The sequence below is a fragment of the Sinocyclocheilus rhinocerous genome, unplaced genomic scaffold (assembly GCF_001515625.1).
Source record: "Sinocyclocheilus rhinocerous isolate Xijiao unplaced genomic scaffold, SAMN03320098_v1.1 scaffold675, whole genome shotgun sequence".
Lineage (NCBI taxonomy): Eukaryota > Metazoa > Chordata > Actinopteri > Cypriniformes > Cyprinidae > Sinocyclocheilus > Sinocyclocheilus rhinocerous.
The window spans coordinates 1,096,121-1,120,637 of record NW_015629520.1 but is presented as its reverse complement, the minus strand read 5'-3'; the positions used below and the strand labels follow the sequence as shown (position 1 = coordinate 1,120,637).

General features: G+C 36.4%; 1 protein-coding gene and 1 long non-coding RNA gene across 2 annotated transcripts in view; both read right to left on the bottom strand.

The window, feature by feature from the left end:
• LOC107739085 (uncharacterized) overlaps window positions 1-2,756 on the bottom strand; it is a 28,773-nt gene extending 26,017 nt beyond the window's left edge. Inside the window, exon 1 of the long non-coding RNA XR_001639966.1 lies at window positions 2,745-2,756. This is a non-coding gene — a long non-coding RNA (uncharacterized LOC107739085). The remainder of the gene's footprint in view (window positions 1-2,744) is intronic.
• Window positions 1-24,517, bottom strand: part of LOC107739084 (nuclear receptor ROR-alpha-like) — a 292,374-nt gene that overhangs the window by 211,901 nt on the left and 55,956 nt on the right. The gene's annotated exons all lie outside the window — the stretch shown is intronic.

Below are 24,517 nucleotides of genomic sequence, written 5' to 3'. Positions count from 1 at the left end.
AAACCGTAAAAAAGTCACTCATTCAAAACAAACTGTATTAAAAAAAAAAAAAAAATTCCTGCTGTGTTAAAGTAGCCCATGTAGTTACATTAAAAAAATAATAATAATAAAAAAAAAACAATGATAAACAGCTTTCAGATATCAGAAGATCATGATATATTCAATGCTTGCTGTCTGATACATTACACATGGTCCATTGCGTGTAACAAAACACAAACATTGGTCACAGCCATCAACATCCTTCAGTTTGAGCAAGACGCAGCAAGCCTCCAACTCATTAGCGCTAGTAGCTGGTAATGGCACAACTCTAAATGGATTCTTTGATACTCGAGAGGACCGATTCATTTTCTCAATCAAAACCCATCTTTCTTATTAAATTATTGCTATTGATTTGAGTGGCTGCTCCTGCGAAATGTATAAACCTTGACGTGGTTTACACCTGCCCCACTTCTTGTTTTGCTAGTTAAATGCAAAGCTCATTTGGAAGCCGGGCTCTTTCATGTAAGTAATTGTGTATATGACTCTGCCATTACTGCAATTTCTACAAAAATGGAAAAAAGTGGGTGTCGACTCCCAGCTGCAAATAAATGGATTGGAATAGAGCGAATTGAATCAATTATTGCTTTGAGGTCAGAAACTATTAAAATCGTTTTCCCTCACTCGTCATTGATTATCTGTTTGCCTTGAGCTCAATCTCATTTTTGCTGTAAAACGTGGTCTGAAACGAAATGAAGCAGCAGTATTCTGGAGTTTTCAATTCTAGCTGCATGTGCATGTATTTTGTGTGAATGTAAACTAGATTTGCAATTCCTGATGGCAATACTGATGTTTGCAAGTAAAGAGAAAGGACCATGTTAAAGCTTGAGGTAAGTAAAGGTTCAGTGCAACATAAAAGTTGCCTTAAAGAACTGTCATATTTACCATTGCTTGGTGAAATTGAGTAATTTTAAGGAAATCTGCATGATCGGGAGTTTGGGGTGATGACGAAAAAGTTCCCACGCTGATTTCACTGCGCTGACCAACAGAAAGCTGCTTGGTTTGAAAGTGATGCTTTATACATCACTACACTATATTCACTATTGACCTGTTATTCCAAAATTTCACGGATATTTTGCTAATGTACAATTACCGCACCTTCAAACTTTGCTGCTATTGCAGATCTGGCTTGCAACATTTTCGATCAGTTTCCCCCTTTTTTCCCCAACATAATTTCCTGTGACAAAAACTTTATGTATAAGTAGTAAAAACTGTGCTTTTGTCTTTTTCTCTCTCTTGTTCTGATTTTTCTCTCAGGGTCAGAAGGTGAATAACATCTAGGGCGTGACCTTTCCTGAGGCATGATGAGAGAAATTAAAATGATGCGGAAAAAATTAATTCTGTTAGTCATCTGACAGAGGAACTGGCCCACTTATTCTCAGGCTCTAAGACCTCTGCATCTGAACTTGTGGCACCAGAAATCATCCTGGGTTTTAACAGCTCAAGCAATGTTTCCTTCCGTTCTTCGGCAAAATATTCCCTCTTAAAACATTCATCTGCTTGAGAAAAATGGGTAAAAATGGTTAAGAAGATCTAAGAAACAAACTACCATGAACAATTCAAAATGTGAACGTCAGAGCTGTGGCTTAGTGCACATTAGACCATGATGCTCATGTGGAAAATATGAGTTCAGATCTGAATTGCAACCTTTCCGATCAAGTCCCCCTGTCTTTCACCAAAATCATTTCATGTGATAAAGATTTTATTACATATGTGAGCAATGTTTGTTGTTTTACTGGTGGAAAAAGTCCGTTTGGGGAAACCCATCTTATCAGTATACTTGTTGAGCAAGTTATTGTCTGTGACATCTTTAAGGTACAATAAATAACCAGGAACAGCTCCACGGACACTGAGATCCTAAAATATTAGGGGCCAGGACAACCTGGGGATGAGTCCAAGGAGCTGTCAGGTGTTTTGTGGAAAAAAATGAAGCAAATGTGTTTTTCATTCTCTCATGTCTTCTCTAATAGAGTGTAGGTGCTGGCCTTTCCTGCGGGTCGACTCTCTTTCCTCGTAGTCTGGTGTCTCTATGGAACAGCACGAGGTGTCGAGTGTGTCGCGTGTGTGGGAGTGTGTGCTTCCTGTCAGAGCGGGCACGGTGTGTAGCCTTGAGTTGTAGCAGCCCCAGAGGGGCCTGTTCAGCCACCTTACCGTCAAGTTAAGATAATGCACGTCCTGTCAGCTATTGATCGCCCTCTCTCCATTCCCTTTCTACTCTTCAGAAAGTACAAATGAGTCTCTCACCTACTCCTGCATGTGCTAGCACCTCATAAAGGCCCTTCGAGCATTAAGGGGGGAAAATTTGAGAGCACACGTGTCGCTCTTGAAGACGTACTGTATCCGCTTCTGCTTTTTTCCTCTCTCTTGTTCTGACATTTTCTCTCACGGCCAGAAGGTGAAAAACATCTGGGTCATGACCTTTCCTTAGGCATGATGAGAAAAATTCAAAAAGACTTTGTCAGTCATTTGACGGAGGAACTCCTGGCCCACTTGTTCTCAAGCTCCAAGACCTTTGCACCTGAACTTGTGGCACCAGAAACTCTCCTGGGATTGAACAGCTCAAGCAATGTTTCCTCCTTCCTTTCTTCATCAAAATATCCCCCCTTAAGGTATTCATCTGCTTGAGAGAAATGGGTTTTGTTAAATTAGCCATTTTCAAGAACCCTGTTTTTCAGTTTCTCCTCAGGTAATATTAGGCATTATATAACATCTGAAGAGCACTCAATGATGGATTCTTTGGGGTTTTTTTTGTTAACGTAACTCAAGGGTTTACGCAAGTAATTACTGGTCAGAGAGTCTATTTCTGCCACCTTTCTCTCACATTAAACCCTCATTGGATCGAAGGACTTTGACAGCACTTAGAGAACAACAGCGAGATACCTCTCAAGCCAAGCTAATTGTTTCCAACTCTGAGGTAATTAGCAACCTCAGGGAAACCATGACAGTGACACACTGCAGCTCCAAGAGAAAAGCAAGTGTTTGGCCGATGCAAGCATACATCTTCTTCCTGCCTCTCAGCATCTGTTCCTGTAAACACCGCCTCATTACTTCATTCAGGATGTTCTGGTGTTTTACCAGAACATACCTGGCACCATCACCTGCATTACAATAATCTGGAGATCTTTGGAAACAAAAAGAAGAGTCTGAGCAATGACTACAAAAGCATTCAATCGCTTTGTATTCATCAACCAGCCCGCAAAGTACGCCAAAAAACACTCAAGCTACATCAAATTGAACGGAGACGGTTTGTGAGCTTCAATTTCAGGTAATTTTAGAGATGTTCGATTGGATTGAGATTTGTGTTTTGACTGAGCCACTCAAGTTCAAAGCCTGTGTGGTTTTAGCCATGTGTTTCGGGTCATTTCTTGGTGAAAGATGGAACATCTTCCAAGTTCCAGTGCTTGCTTACTGCTGCATGTCCCCGCCCCCCCAAACTCTGAGTTCTAAGCGCAATACACTTTGCTTCCATTTTTTTCCAGTCCTTTTGAAGAAAAACATACTCAAAGTATGATGCTGTAATAACTATGCTTCATGTTAATCTGGTGTAATGTATTGTGACTTGAGGTTTACACATATAATCAGTTTTCAGAACGTGTACATATCAGATTCACACTCTCACATGCTTTTTTTTTTTGCACCATTTCCATACTATCTGCCTTGATGTATATGCGAATGTTGTTTCATGCACTGTTTCTCCCATCTCTTAAATTACTGTAGGCCTCTCTCTGGCCTTACTATGGGCCTTATTTCCCAGACACTCAGTTCTGGAGGACGGCCAGTTCTGGGACAGATTCACTGTTGTTCCACCACAACAGTGAAGACTGACTTTGCTGGACTGAGCTTCTAGGCATATTCAATGCCTTGGAAATTTTTTATGTCATCGTCTTGACTAGAATTTTTCAAGAGTCTAGTCTCAGATTTCTGTGGAATGTGCTAGACTTTCTTTGTCCCTGTTGATATTAACAGCTGTTTGGGATACAAATCACAAGTGGACAACACTGCCTAAAATCCTTTTTAATCGGTTTTCTTATCTTGTTTTCAAGTCAAAACATCTTAACATTCTTAAAACAAGTTTCATTTATCTGAGAAACAAAACTGAGTCAAATAATTTTGACTTGTTTTCAGCTAATCTTGAATAAAGGTATTTGTTTTCCCACTTTTTTGCCTTTGGTAAGAAAAACAAAACCTAAAACTAATACATGTATGCTTAAAATTGCTTATGGAAATAAATTAATAAACTAAAAGAGAAAATTACTAATAAATTAGTGTAAATATCTGACAAAAAATAATTTGGAAATCAAGTGGAACACTTCAAATAAGAAATTACAGTGTGTGGTAAATGCTTTGGTATTCAAAGTAAACATTTGGCATTTTATGTTCTTTATGCAATAATTAATAATAAAAAATAGAGACTGCATACCTATGAGTACTCTGAGTTATGACAAACTCTTGAGTTCAATGTACCAAAAGTGTGTGTTGACACATAATAAATTTGGAAAAGGTCCAAAAGCATCAATATGAGTTGGACTTTGTTAATTGACTTCTCTTTTATTGAGGCTATAAGATAAAGGCGATCAAATTTAAGTCGCACATTTAAACACTATTGTTCTGTTCCAAAATGTAGTGAGCTACCTGTATAAGCAGCATTTTAAGGTATCATAAACATGTTATGATTGCAAAGGTTATTCCAAAAGGTAGGTTAGTAAATTATGCTACAGCCCTGTGATCCATCTAAATTCCAAGGCAGCATCAAATATTATTTGAAAGAACCTTTCAGTGAACAGATCTTAAAATAAACTTGTGTGTGTGTGTGTGTGAATAACATTTTAATTATCTTAAGAACCATTTTCCACTATAAAGAACCTTTTGTACCATGGAAAGGTTCTGTGCATTTTAAATGTCCTTCATGGAACCATCAATGCCAATAAAGAACATTTATATTGCCTATGTAGTACCTGCATATGTATAATGTTCCAAAGCTGCCTTAAAAACTAGTTTCCTTTAGGTATTCCACTTATGGAACATATTTATATGTCAGTAAAAATGTCTCGATTCGACTCGATAAGATGTGAATATCTTTGAGTCAAGTCATAACATTTGACAACACAGAGAATACAGATTACGTAAAAAAAAAAATCGGATTATATCAGACTACAGGAGCTCAGAGACATCAAAATCAATTAGGTCTATAAAAAGGCATGCAAGATGAATGAAACTCCCTGAACCCTGAGGTGATGCATCCTTGAGTTCATCTCTGGTTCACTCAGGCTTGTATACATATCTTTACACCAGTTTTCTTTGGTGCCAAGAGTCTTTTTTATATTGATATGGTCTATCAGGGCATGTGCTAGCAGATAGTATGGAGCACAAGATTTGAAAATAAATTCCCTTACCTGGAGTCGGATGATCAAGGAGTGGAAGCAGGAGAAACAGCGGGCAGAAACAAAAACAGAGAGAGAACGAGATTAAAAAGATACATCAGGTTTCTCATGGTTTGTTTCCCATACAAAACATTACAGTGATACCAAGCTAAATAAATTGTTAGGTCATCCGTGCTCATGTCAGACTAAAAATAATAACACAGCAAATAAGACAACATAGCTTGTCACATCAAATTACTTTTCTTCTCTCTGGTAAACGCTATGATTAATTTGTCAACACAAGCTCCCCGGTAGAGCTCCGCTGGTGTGTTTGGCATGACAAGCGGAATTAGTCGAGGAAAAACAAAAGCCCTTCTGGAGACTTCAGCCTAATCTAGTAAAGCCGGTTCAACCTTTAAATGCCACCATCTATAAGGCCTCGGTACCGAAGCAGCTTTTATCTTTATAGACTCTCGACTATTCTCATGGATTCTAATGGATGATTCCTTGTTTTGTACTTTAGACTCACATGGACATGAATTACTCCCTTTTACGCACTAACGACAAATGAAATGGAAAACAGCGAGGTGTGGAACAGAGAAGGATCCGTCCGCCTCTATCCCAAATTGCTTCCCTGTTGTTAGACTGACAGCACAGACACTCCCGAGACTATTTCAGGGGAGCGCTCGGGATAAGGAACGTTGTCTGCTGCTGGACCTCCGCTGGGAGAGCGGATTCAGTCGTATGTATGGCTAAACACTAGAAACAGTTGTTGGGGAGCGTGTTGGAGCGTCTTGGGGATTGGAAGGCACCCTAGGGAGCCAGAGTCCAGCTGAGCGCATCTCGGTATGAGCTTCACCCAGCTCTGAATACTGATGCCTATGACTGATTGCCTTGTCTGGGAGATCTAATTTGAAAGGTGGACAGTGATGAATGTCTCTTCCTACGCTCACGGCCTGTCTGATGTATTATGCATCTACGGCTGATCACAGGACCTGACGAGGTGCGTTGAGACGGTACGGTGCGACCAAGGCCGGACGTGTCCGTCGCACCATGACACTGTTTATATAAATGACTGCATCTCCGCCACTTATATCGTTCGCAGCTACGCTGGAAAGCTAAAAGGGGCTGGCGTTAATGGGGGATGACTGACTGCAGCCATCCGGCCCACGTGTTTGATGGGCCACAAATTTGACAAAGTCTCTTAACACCGAGACCGAACTGGTGCGCCCTGTCAGAGGGAATTGTAATTGTCAGAGACGTAAAAGCGTTGAGCTATCGGCTGCCAAACTACCACTGTGATCCTGCTGTCCGTGTGCATTCATACCTACCATGAGATCCACGTATAGTTTTTCGGGCTCTTTTTCTCTGACACAGTCAGAACGACCCTTATCTTTACTACCTGTCAAGTCCGACCATCTGATTTAGGAGCGTACGCTTTGATCTCAGAGTACAGATCTGCATGTTTTGATGCTGACGCTGTTTCGCACTGCAAATGCAAGACTTAAACCCTGCTATTAGCCTGCAGGAGAAACAGGCAGGGAGACCGTGTTGGGTTTTGTTCCTCACTCCAGGAAAACAATATGGGTAATTGTGTCTCTGATTCTTTGTTTAACCCTCCACCAGGAGAGCAGTTTCTGCCACATCCCTCCAGCTCCTGAGTGCCCTATCAGACACACGTTTTTAATGCACACTAGCACTGTAGTGGCTGTGACCGAATCACCGGCGGGCCCCGGGGGGCCCAACGTAGGCCCTAACAAGTTTAAAGCTCCTCTAATTGAGTCATTTTCGCATCAACAGTGGTTTCTGTCAGAAGGGTCTGGTGTTCTCTTGCTTTCAGATGTGATTTACTCCCTCTCCAATGGTCAGAGCATGACTATCGACCCGGAAGGTCTGCGTCAGGTCAGAACATCCCAGTTACATGGGCCTAGTCTGCAAGTTTCATAGGAGATAGTATGCACAGCGGTATTAATTACTAAAAAGAAACTGTAACTAGAAACTAAGCTACATACCAGGCTACAAACTACTTTATACTTCAACTACCTTAAAGTAGTGTGCTACACTATGACCACTTTTAAAAACTGAAGTTATATAGGATGAAAATAAAATAAAATAAAATACAATTTTAAAATATAAATACATTTCCCAAGAAGAGTGACCAATATAACATTTTACACTGAATACACAAAATAACACTGGTATATTAGTATGTGTTATGAAGTATGTGTATTAGTATAACAATGTGAAAAATAAGCATCTCCAATAGGGACACAACAAATGATGTCAATTCAACAGATAAAGCACAAAAAGAGTTAGAATTGGTGTATGATACACTGCCACTCCAGGCTTCTATCTACAAATCCAGATCCTCTGGCTTTAAGTGTCTCTCACTTTCTGGCCCATTATCTGAAGTCTGCATTAAGCATGACTCTCATTTGTATAAATCAGCATGCAAATTATGCGGCTGTGGTGTTTACACCAGCTGAGAAAGAGAGGAGGGAAGCCATCTTTAATTCATTAGAAAAACACACATTACGGGAAGAACTTTAGGAGAAAGAGAGGGCTTTACGTTATCCAGCGTGTTTAAACACTTCCTCAGTATGCAAAGGACGGCGCCATTAAAGTGCTGGATAATAGGTGCGAAAAGGCTCCTGCAGTCCAATGAGTCATTAATTAGAGCTGAAGAAGGTTGAACGGCGTGTTCAAAAGCTGAGGATTCTTCATTAGTTATCTGAGGTGATGCACACTACTCTTACCGTCACGCAATTAGCCCCCTCAGACCGCTAATGCCGCTATTGTGGCTAACGCTATTGGCTATCACTGTCAGACGGCTAGCCGCTATCAACGAGGCAAACGGCCCAATTGCAGTGTAAGTATTTAAGAAGCGCCTGTCATTCCAGTCACCGAGCGCATAGGATATTTTGCGTGTCTAATTGCGGAATATTTGTGCGGCGTAATTAATGGATGAGAATAGATTTTAGCAGAAGACACTACATGTGATCTCATTAGCATTGTATCAAAGGCGCGTATTAAAGTTGCAAAAAATGAGCTTTTGTTTTATGTTCCTTTTATCTTTCTGAGGGCTTTCTGTAAGCATTGTTCATGGCATTAACCTTGACGAAGACATTAACGAAGCAGAATTTTAAGGGCTTCACCGACTTAGCCATTCAACGTTGAGTAACACTGCCAATCTTTCAACAAAAACAGATAAAATGCTCAGAAAAATACATTTTAATGGCTCAATTGCTCATGTTGAGTTGCAAAAAAGGCCATTAAAAGTAAAATCCATTACTTAAATCCAAACATCCAAAATCCATAAAATCCACATATCGTAGAGTACTGATTATTTTTTATGGAATGCTGAAATTATATTAGCACTAATTTTATATAGCAAAAATTTATCAACACTTGATTTTTTGCAACAATTTACAAAAAATGGGTAAAATCCACTACAAACTAATGTCTTAATGGACATTATACTTATATTACATATTTCGTTTTGAACATAAATATTTTTCACACAAGTATGGTAGAGTACTGGTGATTTTTTAATGTAAAATTTTAATTATATAGAAATAATTGTATTTTGTAATTTTATAGCGCAAAAATCTATCAACGCTATTAATAATCGCAATGATTTGAGAAAAAAATTAACGAAATCAGTAAAATCTACTACAAACTAATGTCGAACTCATACACAAGTGTGAAAGAGTACTGATTTTTGCATGACATATTCAAATATATTAGTGATAATTTTATATAGCATAATAATAATAATAATAATAATAGGCATTTTATTTATTTGGCTTTTTATTTGACCAATTTTTTTTCTAGCAAAATGCAACCAGACTCATTTCACAATCTAACTTTGTTTGCATCATCATCAAATGTAATCGCATGGCATTTTTCATTTATTAAAATATTTTGGTAAGCCTATACATGTAGATGAAATTTGCTGTGTATTGTCATAATGTTTCAAATGAAAATAAAATTGAAAAAAAATGGAAAAAATGTGTACATTTAATGAACGTTACTCTGCAATAATGACTGTCTGGTTGAAACGATAGTTTAAGTGCTACATTTTAAGCCATAAATACATAAATATTAAGATATACAATGAAAATGACATACTTTAGCCTCATCGCCCTAGTAAAAAAATATATATATATACCCTAAAAATCCCAAATTAGTTCGCAAATCTGTGGTTAAACACTATTTACACTATTTAAACTAGGGCTGCACAATTATGACAAAAATCATAATGGTCGATTATTCCCTTGAAATTGTAATTGCGATTATTAATTACGATTATCACAATTTACATTGAATGATGTTTATACCATTGTTTGATGCAACTGCATGCCGTATTTTTATATGAAAATAAACAAGCTGAAAACACGCTTTTCTATAGTATTAAGCCTCAAATATCAACTATACATCGGATTGGTTTCTTCTTTAAATTATAAAAAAAATAAAAATATGAATGGTATTATAATGTTATACTAAAACTAAAATTAAAACAATGGAAAAACTTTTAAGATAACATGTAGAAAGTAAAAAACGCATCTTAAGCACGCAGAATAACATAAGTGGACTTTGAACCATTAATTGCCGCTTTGAACGATTACGTAATTGTGGAATCCATAATTGTAATCGCGATTAGAAATTTGATTAATTGTGAAGCCCTAATTTAAACACAATTAGAGACCAAGCCATCAGTACAAATCGCCTAGTAGAAACAAGACCAAAAGAGCACTCAATGACGGCAAAAACATTTCTTGAAGTATACTTCACTTGCCATGTTTCTAGAGCGTCAACATGACGTAAAAAATCAAGCGCAAAATGGTGATGTAGAGAGCTCACGAATAGAGCTGAATCACGGTAATCACGTCTGATGGAAAGCATCAGAGAGGTTTGCCAACGACAAACACGGCTCAGAAGGGGAGGAAGCGAGTGCAGGAAGAGCATCGGGGAGTGAGAAGCACGCTTGAGAAGGAGGCGACAGGCCTGATCTAAGGGGAGAGTATCATTTTCATATGCACACAAACCCGGAGATGCACAACAAACGAGCGTAAACACACGCACACGTGACTCCAGACACCACTGTTCACTCTCTGCCCGTTATTTATTTAATTCCCCTCCTGTCGTAATTCACAGATAAGCCGGAACAAGACAAAAGCCAGGGGAAGGAAGCGAAAACATGAACGATATAGTCGTTTACAGGGCTTCTATTTTCAGTCGGGGACAGCTCTCTCGCTCGCTCTCCCGTGATACTGAATTAATCAAATCCAAAGGACATCATCTTCAAACCCGACGTTCCCCAAAGGCGAGCATCTCATTGCCTATGCAGGCAAAGAAACTTCACAACAACCTAAAAATACAGCGACTCCTGGCAGTGAGGTAAAGCTGCTTCAGTAGCAGTCAGGGGGGAGGCAGGAGTAACTAGCAAACATATGGGAATAGGCATTGTGATTAGATGCAAGAAATCGAGCTTTTGTAAACAGCCTCGGCTGGTGAACACAAACACGCGTCCCGGACTCTTTCAGCACCATCACTGATGCCGAGAGTCTGGGCCGCCGCTGCCACGTGCTTCTGGGTCAGGCTTAGGACAGACGGGCTGGCTGGAAGTTGTCGCCGTAAGTAGATCATAAACTACAAAGGGATTTCCAATAATATCAAGAATTTCCCGCTATAAAATCCCTTCAGACAGACCAGGAAGTCCAGTCTGGGTAAGCGCTGGATTCCTGGACTGTGTTTGCGGACGGGCTGTTTTTGCAGTCCCTCACAGAACGGAAGCCAGAATTCCCCATTTCCACAAGATGCTGGTCTCCAATCCAGAAGGAAAGTTAGTTCTGGGTTTTATTCGTGAAACATTGCGAAAAATGCTTTCATCAGGCGTGATTAAACAAACGTGAAAACTAGCATTATAAAACGGATAGTTCCGGTCCTTGATTCTGATTGGTTGAGCCGCGTTCGAAGCTGTTGTAAATTACACTACAAACATACACCTTTGTTTACTTTGTGTGTTGCTTGGTAACCACTTTGTTGCAACCACAACTGTTTCTGAGGAACTACATTGTTTGGTGGAAGAATACTGTTTTTATTTATATCATTACACTTTATTTACTCTGTTTTATTCTGTGAAATCTTACAACGTATATGGAATAACCATTTTATAAAAGCAATAAGCCCTGTGAAGCCGTGGTTTACAGTGAATTTAGGCACGACGCGAAGCTGTTATAAATTCACTGTAAACCACGGCTTCTTGGGGTTTATTGCTTTATTAACTCACAGCTGATAAATGCTTTATGAGCAGTATATAATGGCCAGATTTTAGTTTTTGGGTGATCTATCCCTTTGAATCATAAAAAGCAGACGAAAGCATCATAAAACTCCTATTAACTACATGTTGATCTTTATGTCTTCTCTTGTCAAGAACATAAATGACAACGAATGGACCTCGTTACAAACGTGATATGTGTACGGCTAACATACACCTTTGTTTACGTTTGTGTGTTGTTGGAACCACAACTGTTCCAACCACTTTGTTGGAACCACAACTGTTTCTGAGGAGCTACATTGTTTGGTGGAAGAATACTGTTTTTATTAATATCATTACACTTTATTTGCTCTGTTTTATTTTGTGAAACCTAACTATATGGAATAACCGTTTTATAAAAGCAATAAGCCCCGTGAAGCCGTGGTTTACAGTGAATTTATAACAGCTAAGGGGGTTTTAGGCACTCCGCTTCGCATCGTGCCCAACAACGCCTCTTAGCTGTTATAACTTCACTGTAAACCACGGCTTCTTGAGGCTTATTGCTTTATTTCCTTCTTGTTTTCGAACAAAATTTAAGAAGAATTCAAACTAATTAAATACTTAAAACATTTTCTTAAAAAACACTGTACTGTAAATTACTTCTTAAATTTAGAATAGCTCAAAAGATGAGATGGATAATGAATTTACTGGTTTGCTTCAATAAGTAGTGATTAAAGATTTGAATACTAGCTGCAAAAAATAAATATTACTACTACAGTATTTTACATTTATAAATGTAGAATAATTGAAGATTTTTTTTTAGATATTTATGTAAAAAAAAAAAAAAAGTGTTTAACATTTTTATATAAGTTTACACATTTTATTGTTATACCTGAATTGAAATATTGGAATTACAGTAATGGACAAAGCAACTAGACCAGTATACAGAAAACAACTTTTTTCTTCTTCTTCTTCTTAGGGCTTTTCGGATGGCTATGCTCAAGGTGGAAATACTATAAATTATATGTAAAAACAAAATGTTTTAAAAAATGGACTAAATGTATTAAAAATATACCCGCGTTGAAATACTGATATTGTTTTGGTTCAAGGTGGAAAAACTATGAGCAAGACGTATAAATTTATTATTATTATTATTTATTTTTTTTTGAATGGATAAAATGTGACCTTCTTAGATTTTAAGAATTGCACTTGGGAACATTCTTACAAACTTTTTTTTTTTACGAAAATCCTAAGAAATTGTACAAATTTATTGATTCTACTATTTTTTTTTCTTCAAGATTTTTGAGAATCCGGCCTCAGCGGTTGACCTTGGACATTCTTACCTTGTAAACTATTCAGAAAACTACCAATTTATTAGATTAATTAGTGTTAACTGTACCTAGAAAAATGACCTGTATTTTTGACCTGTAATTAATTTGTTTTGCAATATGGTTATGCATGGAAACCTAGAACAAACAAAGCGCACAAAGGAGAAAAAAAAAATAAGATAAGCTAAGAAACAATCAATTTAATTTGGTTTGTACAAAATAAAGTTTGTTGACATTTTGAAAAATATGTAGAAATAGTATGGTGTGTAAACTAAGGCTGTGATATAAAAGTTTTGTTCATGAGGGAGACACAGTTTCAAATCTGACCTGTTATGTCCAAATAATTTCCCCCTTCTATCATAGTAATGTCTTTCCCCTTCTCTAATGATAAAAATTGGCAACATCCAAAATAAAATAAATCCTTTTTTTTTCTCCACACACCTCTAAAAATCAACCCTTCAGAATAACATACACTGCTGAGTCACTCATTTGCATGCATAAACACTTCTGCTAGTCAAATAGCACATTCAAATATGATGCAATTTGTTCAAAGATAAAACAATACTATTTTTTTTCTATGTGCCCTTCACAGTGTATCAGCTCAGCGCTGATATGGTGCCAGGTTTCCATGGCTACGCTGAATATGACACAACCTGTATTTCAATCTGGGAAGGTAATGAGAATAGACAATTTACTCTCCCATCACTCATTGTCAGCGTCCGTTATCAACAAATCTGTCTCACCTTCAGTTAGCGTCTCTGCCAACTGCATACTTATTACTACTGCGCCATTAGAAATTCCACTCCTGTAACTTACCAGAGAGAGAAAACTCCGCAAAAGAAAAGAACACAGTGGTGAAAGGCTGGGCTAATTCGTAGCAGATATTCTAAATAGGACTGTTTGTTTACAGGGGAAGTGGAAGAGTAAATAGATATTTTCCCTGTGAAAGAATGTACATGTTTATAAAGTATGTAAGCTCTATATCAAATGAGAAGGTTGTTGCATTACATAGTTATTTAACCAATGGATGCTTTGGTATCCCATAACACCATGTGAGCTGAAAAACCATGTGATTAGAAAAAAACAAACAAATTACACATTATTATTAGAAACATTTTCCACAAGAAATTCAATTCAAATTTTGATTAACTTGGTATCCACTTAAAAATTTTTGGTCATGTTGATTATAATATATATTAAATAAATTGCAAATTAATTATTGCATACTGTTTGAGCACTGGTTCCTTTTTAAAAATATATATATATATATTTTTGTAATGTACCAAGTTATAAGGTTCCCTGTATAATTTACAACATTATCTGAACAAAAACGTCTTTCATATGCATGAAAAAAAGTTCATTATAACTGAATGCCAAAGGTATCAGCATTGAATCAGAATTGAATCTTGTGAATCAGAACCAAATTGAATCTGAAAAATAAAGAATGTTCAGAATATAAGAAAATATTATAAATATAAAAACTACACTATAAAAAGGATTTTTCAAAGTTGAAAACAAAACAAAGATTATATTTTACAAAATCTAATTTCAGTCTTCCTATAAAATTTCACATTTAATTCAGTGTGTTACTTGCTATTTCCTTGCAATTATTTGTGAAATTTACTAGCAATTTTTGAGTAAAAATTGTTTCTACACCATTTTTTCGGTGTAAAGAAAAGAAGAAAAAGAAAAGATGAATAAAAATATGAAGAATACATAAATTAAAATAAATAAATAAATAAATATATATATTTTTTTCTTTTTTTTTAAAATTAAATTTATATATTTAATTTATATATTCTTCATATTTTTATATCATATTTATATTAATATATATATATATATATATATATAATTTGTATTTCACCAGTAGTTGGGAACTCAAATTGAAGTTTTAAAAATCTGCATACAAAGATTTCTATGGAAATTCGCGACTTTGCTGCAATGTTTATGTAAAGCTATTTTTTCTTCTCTGTACTTTAAATACGGATGAACTAAATTAAAATATAAATCTTAGATAGAAAAACTTATTTTAGTTAGTTGCCAAGGCAACATTTCCAATTTCTGTGTAAGTACTAAAATGGATAAAATCAAAACTAAAATAAAATATTTGCAACAAAACAAACAAACAAAAAACTAATAAAAATATATTTTTTTAAATCACAAAATTACTAAAATTAAGACTGAAAATACAAAAATAAAAGCAAATTCAAAATATTATAAAGATTATAATAGTACATAAATAATACTAAAAGAACACTGCTTTGCTGTCAAAAATGTCATACATATGAATTTAAAACGTTGTATTGAACACCATGTTTGTACCACTTTGACTCATCTAAATGTGTCTTCCACAAGGACATTCCAGGATGTCCACACGCCCCCTGTGTTTCCTCTGCAGGTCCGTTATAAATTGTCTATAGTGTATAATGAAATGCTGGGGCTCGTCTCTGCACTATGAATGAGACTGTGAGCTGCTGTGGGGGAGGCGGTGACATGATTGTGATTGGACGAGACACTGAGAATCCAGATCAAAGCAATCTCTAGTGTTTTGGCCCCCAGCGCAGCGTAGAGCGGGGCCTACACACACACTTTTTCTCCTTCTCTCTATCTTTTCCTGCTTATCTTCCTCACATACACACTCTTTCTCTCCCTGTTTGTAGCTTCCCTCTCTCTCTATTTTGCACGCACACTCTTTTCCCCTCCCTCTCTCTAACTCGCTAGTGTTATCATTCTCTCTGTGCAAAAGTCTCAGTTTCTCTCACACAGACTTTTTTTCCCCTCAAACTCCCCATTCTTATCGCTCTGTCTCTCTCTCTCATCCACACACACTTTTTCTTGGTCTATGTGACATCTCACTCTTTGTACAAACACATTTTCCCGGGGTAGCCATCTATCCTTACCTTTTCTTGCTCTATCGCACACACACAAGCTCTTTTTCAAAAACGTAGCAAGCTGCCTTGTTTCCACTGCCTACATAGTTAGCTGCTTTTTAAGGGGACGGTTGACATATGAGACATTCTTGTTTTCAAGTTGTGCTATTTATTATTAAATGTTGCTTATGTGAACATGTGAGATGGAATGACTTTGGTTGTTTTTTCAGCATCTTACGTCATGAGCATCACTTTTTTGTGCTGTGTTGTCAAGTTAAAAGTAGTTAGAAATTTTTGGTAACACTTTATTTCGATAGTCCACTTTAGACATTCTATTAACAGTAAGTAACTTTGCAACTACATGTCAACTAGCAGTTAGTAGAGTATTAGTAGACTGTCTGCTTAATATCTTCTAACACTTTCTTTGTCAACATTCTACTAACCCTAAACCTACCCTAACAGTCTACTCTGAGAGTTAGTAGACATGTAGTTGCAAATTAATGAGAATTAGTTGACATGTAGTTGACATGTAGTTACAAAGTTACTTATAGTTAATAGAATGTCTAAAGTGGACTATCGAAATAAAGTGTAACCAAATTTTTTAATAATAGAGAGGTTCTGGGGATAGGATAAACATGTTTACATATGGACAAGAGTATAGAGTGTTTATATCACCTACGATGGATACGATTTTTTTGTAGACTCTATTGAGGTTCATTGCAAATGAAAAAAATAAAAAAAGTAAAAATTAAATGGTGACAGAATTTAAATTTTTGGGTGAATAATGCCTTTAATGTGTGAAGCTCGACACTTCCACATTAAGTACATGTAAGAACTAAAAGTGATTTAATTTAGTTAGTGTTAGCATGCTGCTAAGCTAACAACATGATACATAAAACATACAAAACACAAATACTAGGTAAATTAGCAGATTTTTTATTTTATTGGATTGAATATTTTCAGTAATATATTCATATTACTGAATGAAACAAGGATATTTATAGTTGATACATCTTTTAGTGTCGCAATGCATTATGGGATTGCCTTCTCAGCAAAGCAATGCTGCCCTGAAATTAGGCCAAATGAGCGACTTTTGGAACGACTGTTGTGTCAGGCACGCTGCTAGGTGTCTTAAAATACCATTTAGGTAGGAAAATGACTAGTTTTTTTTTTATTATTATTATATTCTATATTATATAATTATATTCTAAATGTACACATTTATATAGTTTGAGGTCTGTCAGTTTTTTCTTTTTTTAAATACTTTTTTTCAGCAAGGATGCATAAAATTTATTAAAAGTGACAGTAAAGACATGTATTATGATACAACAGATTCTATTTCAAACGAATGCTTTTCTTTTTGAACGTTCTATTCAAAAAAATCCTTTAAAAAACAGATTCCATAAAAATACAAAGCAGCACAACCGTTTTCAACATTGATAATAATTAGAAATGTTTCTTGAGCAGCAAATCAGCATATTAGAATGATTTCTGAAGGATCATGTGACACTGAAGACTGGAGTAATGATGCTGTGACATCACAAGAATAAAGTATTTATAGTTTTTAATGTATTTTTTGATCAAATAAATTCAGCCTTGGTACGCATAAGAGACTTCTTTCAAAAAAAATCTTACCGACTTCAAACTTTCTCTTGTCTGCCTCATACCCAAAAACACACGCATACAGTTCTGGCTTCCTCCCTTCTCTCACAACTTCCTCAAACACATACACACACACACATTCAGGTAAAAAAAGTTGAATGTAAGCACCTTCTGTGTGACCTTGCCACAAATATCACACCACTGTTTCTCTCTCTTCCCATCTTTCCAGTGGTGTTTTAAAATTCTGTGCAGTGATTTCAGTGTTCCACTGAGCACAGACAAACTCACATTTGCATTTCTCGCACTTAAATGACTCTTGTCTGTTGTTATAACAAAGAGTGAAAAATTTAAGGGGGTCTGAATACTTTCCGTACCCACTGTATATCGCACTTTGGTAACATTACATACCAAAATTACCAAAAATGTTTTTTGTTTTTTTTAATATGCAATGTCAATATTAAACAAAACACTTTTGTAAATTACGCATACAGTTCTGGCTTCCTCCCTTCTCTCACAACTTCCTCAAACACACACACACACACATTCAGGTAAAAAAAGTTGAATGTAAGCGCCTTCTGTGTGACCTTGCCACTGATATCACACCACTGTTTCTCTCTCTTCCCATCTTTCCAGTGGTGTTTTAAAATTCTGTGCAGTGATTTCAGTGTTCCACTGAGCACAGACAAACTCACATTTGCATTTCTCGCACTTAAATGACTCTTGTCTGTTGTACAGCTAAATTAGGGAAACCACTATATTCAATCTTCACATTTCATTAACATGTTTGGTCAGCCTTCGACCAGCCTTTTTCCATTCCTCTATGTGGCTATTACTTTCTTAGTGAAAAAAAAGTGTGTATGACTAACTTCAACCTCTGGATGGGATACACTTTGTATGTGCCAAATAAAGCAATGAACCATGAGAGGCTGTGCATTTCACAGATTTTACTACAAGGTTCAATGTGAAGTTGAGAACTTAAAACTTCAACCATGATAAAAATCACTGCATTGCAAAACTGCTTTTGTAAATCTGCAACAGCTATAAAACAACAAATGTTTAAAAGTTACATGCATTAAGTAAACACAGAATTGTTGACATTTTTGCAGATTTATTAAAAAAGAAAAACTGAAATATCTGTATCTGGAGATCTGTGCATTTGTGAGATTCACAAGTGCAAAAAAGTCCCTTCAGTCACATCAACGCACGTCTGCCGTTAGAGTAAGGTAAGGTTCTCCGGCACATCTCTCTGTCAGGTGGTGTTATATTGACGACAATGTGCAGGCAATTACAGCAGAGCGCTTATGGACTTCTAACTGTCACAGGAGGACCGCTGTTTTTCCTCAAAGGAGAGGGACAGATCCTGCAAAAATGAGAGGCTTTTATCCTGCATCTTTTCGAGCAAGAGAGAGAGAGACTCACACTTGATTCCCAGCGGCCCTCACTGATTTATATGCTACAATGCGTTAGAGGCGTGCACTCGAACTCTCTTTGAGGCAGCGCTAAAGACCCGGCGCTGCCTTTTCAACCCCACTGCCTCCTAATGGAATTTACTGGCTTTAAAAAGCATCACATATTCTGAATGATTACATGCCATTGAGTGGTATCTCTTATAGATTAAAGGCAATCTCTGTGGCACTCTTAGGGAAAAAAGGGGGAGAAAAGAGAAACAGACTGAATGTGTGGCGTTAAAGTGAGAGTCAAGTGTGCATTGGACCCCTGTGAGTGTCACATGGATGGAAATGAGCTGGCACTCCGTAACATATACATAAATCAGTAAAAGATGAACTGCAACATCGGTGTTTATCTAAGAAAGAGAGAGAGCACTTTGGTTTATTTATGTTCATATATTATCAAGGTATTCGCTAAAAAATGGAAAGATGTGAGGAAATCTGTTAATATGCGATGATAGGGGCGTTAAGATTTTTATTTATTTATTTATTAAGGGTTTCTATGAATTGCACAAAAAAGCATCAATTTGCCACTTGAAGTGGACACTCAGATAACAAACTGAAAATATGTAACGTCCCTGCTGTTAAGGTCAAAAGGTCATGGTTTGGCCAGCTAGTATGGCCCTGTTTTCTCCAATTGTTACATGCCGTAATTACACACTTCATAGGCAAAACATTGACAGACATTCAAAAACTGATGTGTAATGACACTTTTTTTTTTTCGGTATTTCATTATAAATAAATATTTTATGTACTAAAGCCTGTTTCCACCAAACAGTTAAAAAAAATATGAAAAGAAAAATCCACATTCCACAAGTTGCAAATACAAGATCAAGTATCACTAATGAGGAACAGTCACAATTGTGAGATATGAAGATCCAGTTAAAAGAAATAGTCATAATTGCAAGATATAAAGTACCGGTTATAAAGAATTGTCACAGTTGCACTTTTCTTTGTAATTGTGACTTTACCTAAGTCACAATTATGAAAATAAATTAATTGCCAACTGTGAGAAAGTCACATTTGTGAGATAAAATCCCTATTATAATCCATGAAGTTGCAATTGTGAGGAAGTCGCACTATAAGGTAAAAAGTCGCAATTTTAAGAAATAGTCGCAACTAAGATAAAGTCCCAGTTATAAGTAGCTGCAATTGCAAGACATAAAGTACCAATTATGAGAAATAGTCGCAATTGTGAGATAAAGTCTCAATTACGAACGAAGCTGCAACTGTGACTAAGTCGCAGAAAAATATTAAGTCGCAACTGTAAGAAAGTTACAAGTGTAAGATAGTCGCGAAAATAAGACATGACGTTGCAACTGTAAGAAAGTCGCAATTTCGAGATAAAAAGTCCCAATTATAAGAAACCGCAGCAATTGCAAGATATAAAGTCACATCTGTAAGAAACAGTCCCAGCTGTGAGATCACATTTATGAGAAATAATGTCACAGTCATGATAGATAAAGTCACAGCTGGTTTTATAAAAACAAAAGTGTGCATGAGGATGCACTGTATGATGATGAATAGAATTTAAGCATATGTTTGAAACCTAGTTTACCAGTACAGTGACAGTGTGACAACACAAGGACGGCAAGCCTCCAACCCTGCAGACCCTGAACTGAGACCACCTGTAGTGTAAGCAAAGAGGAAATCTGAATGAATGGCAATGGATGGGCCACACAGCAAACATGTGTGCAATTATTATGCCATTTGCCTCTCCAAAGATTGTCCACAGGATGTGGGTTTGGGGCCGTTCCAGGTACAATTTCTCCGATTCTCTGCCAAAAACCTGGAAGCCTGGTCATATACAAGTATAAAGACCAAACTGGGCATGTTTGAAACGTCACAACATAGTCGAATCACCACCAGTCTGGGGTTTGTTTTACGTATAAATGGACGTGGTATTCGCCTACAGTGAAGGCCTTGTGTTCCACTCAGCATCTGGCTGCGATCCACCGCCCAGCCCTCAATTCATTCCTGTCGAGGAGAACTGGAGCAGACCCTGACTATGCAACTTCCAAAAGACTGGGACATCCTGAAAGCTGCTGACTGTGAAAACAAGCGACGAAACAGACGTTGAAAACCGAGTCGAGATGCATGCCCTATAAAGTCAAAAAGTTGCTCACAGCAACAGCTCGTAAAAGTGTGCTTTGGAAAAGTATTATTTCATAAAAAAAGGGACATAAAGAAATTTTATTTCTTTATGTCCCCTCAGGTCAGTAGTAGATTTTTTACTTGCACTGACAATGCTTTCACTGAATTTACCACTTATTTATATTCACATTTATACGTTTCAATTTACAATTCATAGTTTATAATTAAAATTGTATAGTACTTGTCAAACGTTTGGAAACATTATGATTATTTTTTAAATGATTTTTAATGTTGTCTCTCATGCTCACCAAAGCTGCATTTATGTGCTCAAAAATACAGTAAAAAGACTAATATTGTGAAACAGTATTAAAATTTAAAATAACGGTTTTCTATTGTAATATATTGTAAAATGTTATTTATTTCTGTGATGCAAAGCTGAATTTTCAGCATCATTACTCATGTCTTCAGTGTCACATGATCTTTCAGAAATCATTCTAATATGCTGATTTTCTGCTCAAGAAACATTCTTATTATTTTAACATTTAAAATTTTTTAAATTACACAATGTATATATACATATTTTAATTATTTATTTTTAACAATATTTTTTTCAACAGATATTATTTAATTACTTTTTTATCAAATGTTTTTCTTTACAAGGTTTTCTTTACAAATTAAATAATAATAAGCTGAGGATCATAGAGTAATAAAACTCCAAGACAGCAATAAATACATAAACACTTCTAATGGAAAACTGGTTTAGCCTATTCTTTCAAACGCTATCAAGACTAATCACAAATCATTCAATTTTCTTCAGAAATCACTTGTAAATTTTACAGACAATTACAGTGAAATGTCAAGTAACACTTTGAATTACACATGAAATTTGGAAGTAAAAAAACTTTGAATAAACATTTTTTTTTAGTGTACGTAATTTTACATTTGTGATCAATTCAAATGAGCAGAATTTGCCAAAATGTCACAGAAAAATTAAATGTTTGTTTGCAAGGTCATTCTTATACACAAAAATATAAAGCACCAGACATACTTTAAAAGGGTCTTTTACTGTCTGCAACACACATTGATACATGCGACTAAAGAATTGTTACAAATGCAGCGCATATGCAAACCCAAAACAATAGAGCTGAATTTATCTTATTCTGATATAAACGCACCAATGTAACCGCATACACACCGGTAAGTATGTGCTCATAAGTTAACTAAGTGTACGAACAGGAAAACATGCCGGCCAGAGGCGCAGAGCCAGACAGACTGAGGTCTCTCTCTCTCTCTCTCTCTCTCTCCGTCATGGTGAGTCAGTTCAGCAGCGTGGTTCATGTCAGGACATGCTTCCCAGCAGCTGGCTCAACAGGACCTCTTATGTAATAAACAGGGAATGAGAGAGAGAGAGTCAGACAGAAAAGTATGGAAAGAGCCTACAGTGCAAAGAAATAGGGAAAGTAGGAAGAGATAACAAAAAAAGAAGAGTGGTCATGATCTGAGGAACTTCACAGAGCATGGAGAACAGGACATAAAGCAGGTGCAGCAGCCAGTTCAGCATATTTCTCAAAGACCTTAAAGAACACTTACATTCATCGTGTATAAATGTGCAATACGGCAGTTTATATCCAGGACATGAGCTGGTCATTATCGTAAAATAAACCCAATGGGAAAAATAAATAGACAGTTGAACTGGAATTATTTATGTGATATTATTATATAATATTACAATATTTATATTTCTAATTATGTGAAAGAATGGACTGATACGAGATATGAAAGTAGCCTACACTGAAGAAGAAAAAAAATGGTGTAAAAATTTTCACTCAGGAATTGCTAGTAAATTTCACTATTAACTACAAAAAAGGTCAAGTAATACATTGAATTAAACAAAAGATTTAAGTAAAGAGACTGAGAGTATGTTCTTGTAAAATCCACTCCAATAATCTTTGTTATATATCTTTGTACGGTTACTTGCGGTTATTATGCAAATACTGTATATGAATGCATTTGAATGCTGCAAGTGACCAATCAGAAACAAGCATTCCAGAAAGCTGGAAATAACCGCATTTGAAATACTGTAGGTTTAATATTTAAAATTTCTGAATCTCAAACATATACATTTATTTGACTGATTTACTATGCCGTCAAATCAGTAAAAGCGTTGGCGACAAAAATGGTATTTGCAAACCTCCATAACTTTTAATTTAAGTGAAACTGAATATTTAGCAGATAATAATGTTTTTTCCCCCCAAATATATACTCTTAATATATAAAGTATACACTGTATTCAATTGTATATAGTTTTATTAAATTACTAAAACTCCTTAAAAATTGTTACTATTTTTTCATTCAGCAAATTATTTATTTTTCTTTCTTTTTTGACAACAGCAAAAATAAGCCAAATAAAAACTGTATATTGGTCACACTGTACGTTTGTTTTTGCATGCAGCTCCTGAGGACAATACAACAAAGATGTTTTCTTGATGTTATTTGGAGGTAAACGATCTCTTTAGCTCATCGCTTTCAGTTCAGACTGTAAAATCACATTCACATTCAAAACAAATTCAAAACATCACATATTTTGCCGGAGCAGAGCACCGTTGCTAAAAAAGCAGTCCAAGAAACACTGACGTATCGTGCACAATAAAAAGAGTCCATTTATGATCTCCTTCCATTTGCAGATTGTATAAACCCACAGTTATTTTTTAAGATGGAAGGATCGATTATTGCTATCAGTAAAACTTTGACACAAGCTCAAGGGAATCCTCTGTTCACCTGTGCAGCTTTGCACCTACAGGCCTTATCATCTGCATGCTCTGAACCTGCAGCAGGCACAGCTGAAAACTATCTGCTGCGGTTAGAGGGAGCCGGACCGCCTTAACAAGTAGGCAAACTGTCAGGCAGGATTAATGCGCTACCTTAAACCTGAGTTAATAATAAATTAGATGTTTACTCATTCAGGGGGGAGCTCATAGATAACAGACCTCCAGACCCCTCCTTTAAGTGCCAAAAAGATAAATTCTGGTTAAGCGGGACCTGCCTGCCTGCATTATACCCACCTCCCCCTGCTCCCACCCCATCATTACCAACAAAACAAGGGCTTTAGCCTTCTTACTGAAGGGAAAGGTCAAATTACAAGTGCCTTTTTGGTTCCCATAATGGATATGCAGCTAACTGGCGACTATTTCCCCAGTCTCCACTCTTAAAAACATTGGTTCTTCATTGGCATCTATGGTTCCAATCACCCAGGCTTTAGGGAATTTGGAGTGTACATCTTCATGTACTGTCCCAGCTATCATAGATTCTCTTTTCTGAACAAACAGCAGGTATGGAAAGGTATGGTGGGTTTGCAGCAAGGGCCTGGTTCCAGTGCCATAGAAGAACCATTTTGGGTTTCCTCAAATAACCTTTCTTTGTGTGAAGAACATTTTAATAATCTAAAGAACCTTTTTCTACTATAAAAAAACCTTTTGTGCAATGAAAAGTTCAAATTACCCGCTCTTTTTTGGTTCCC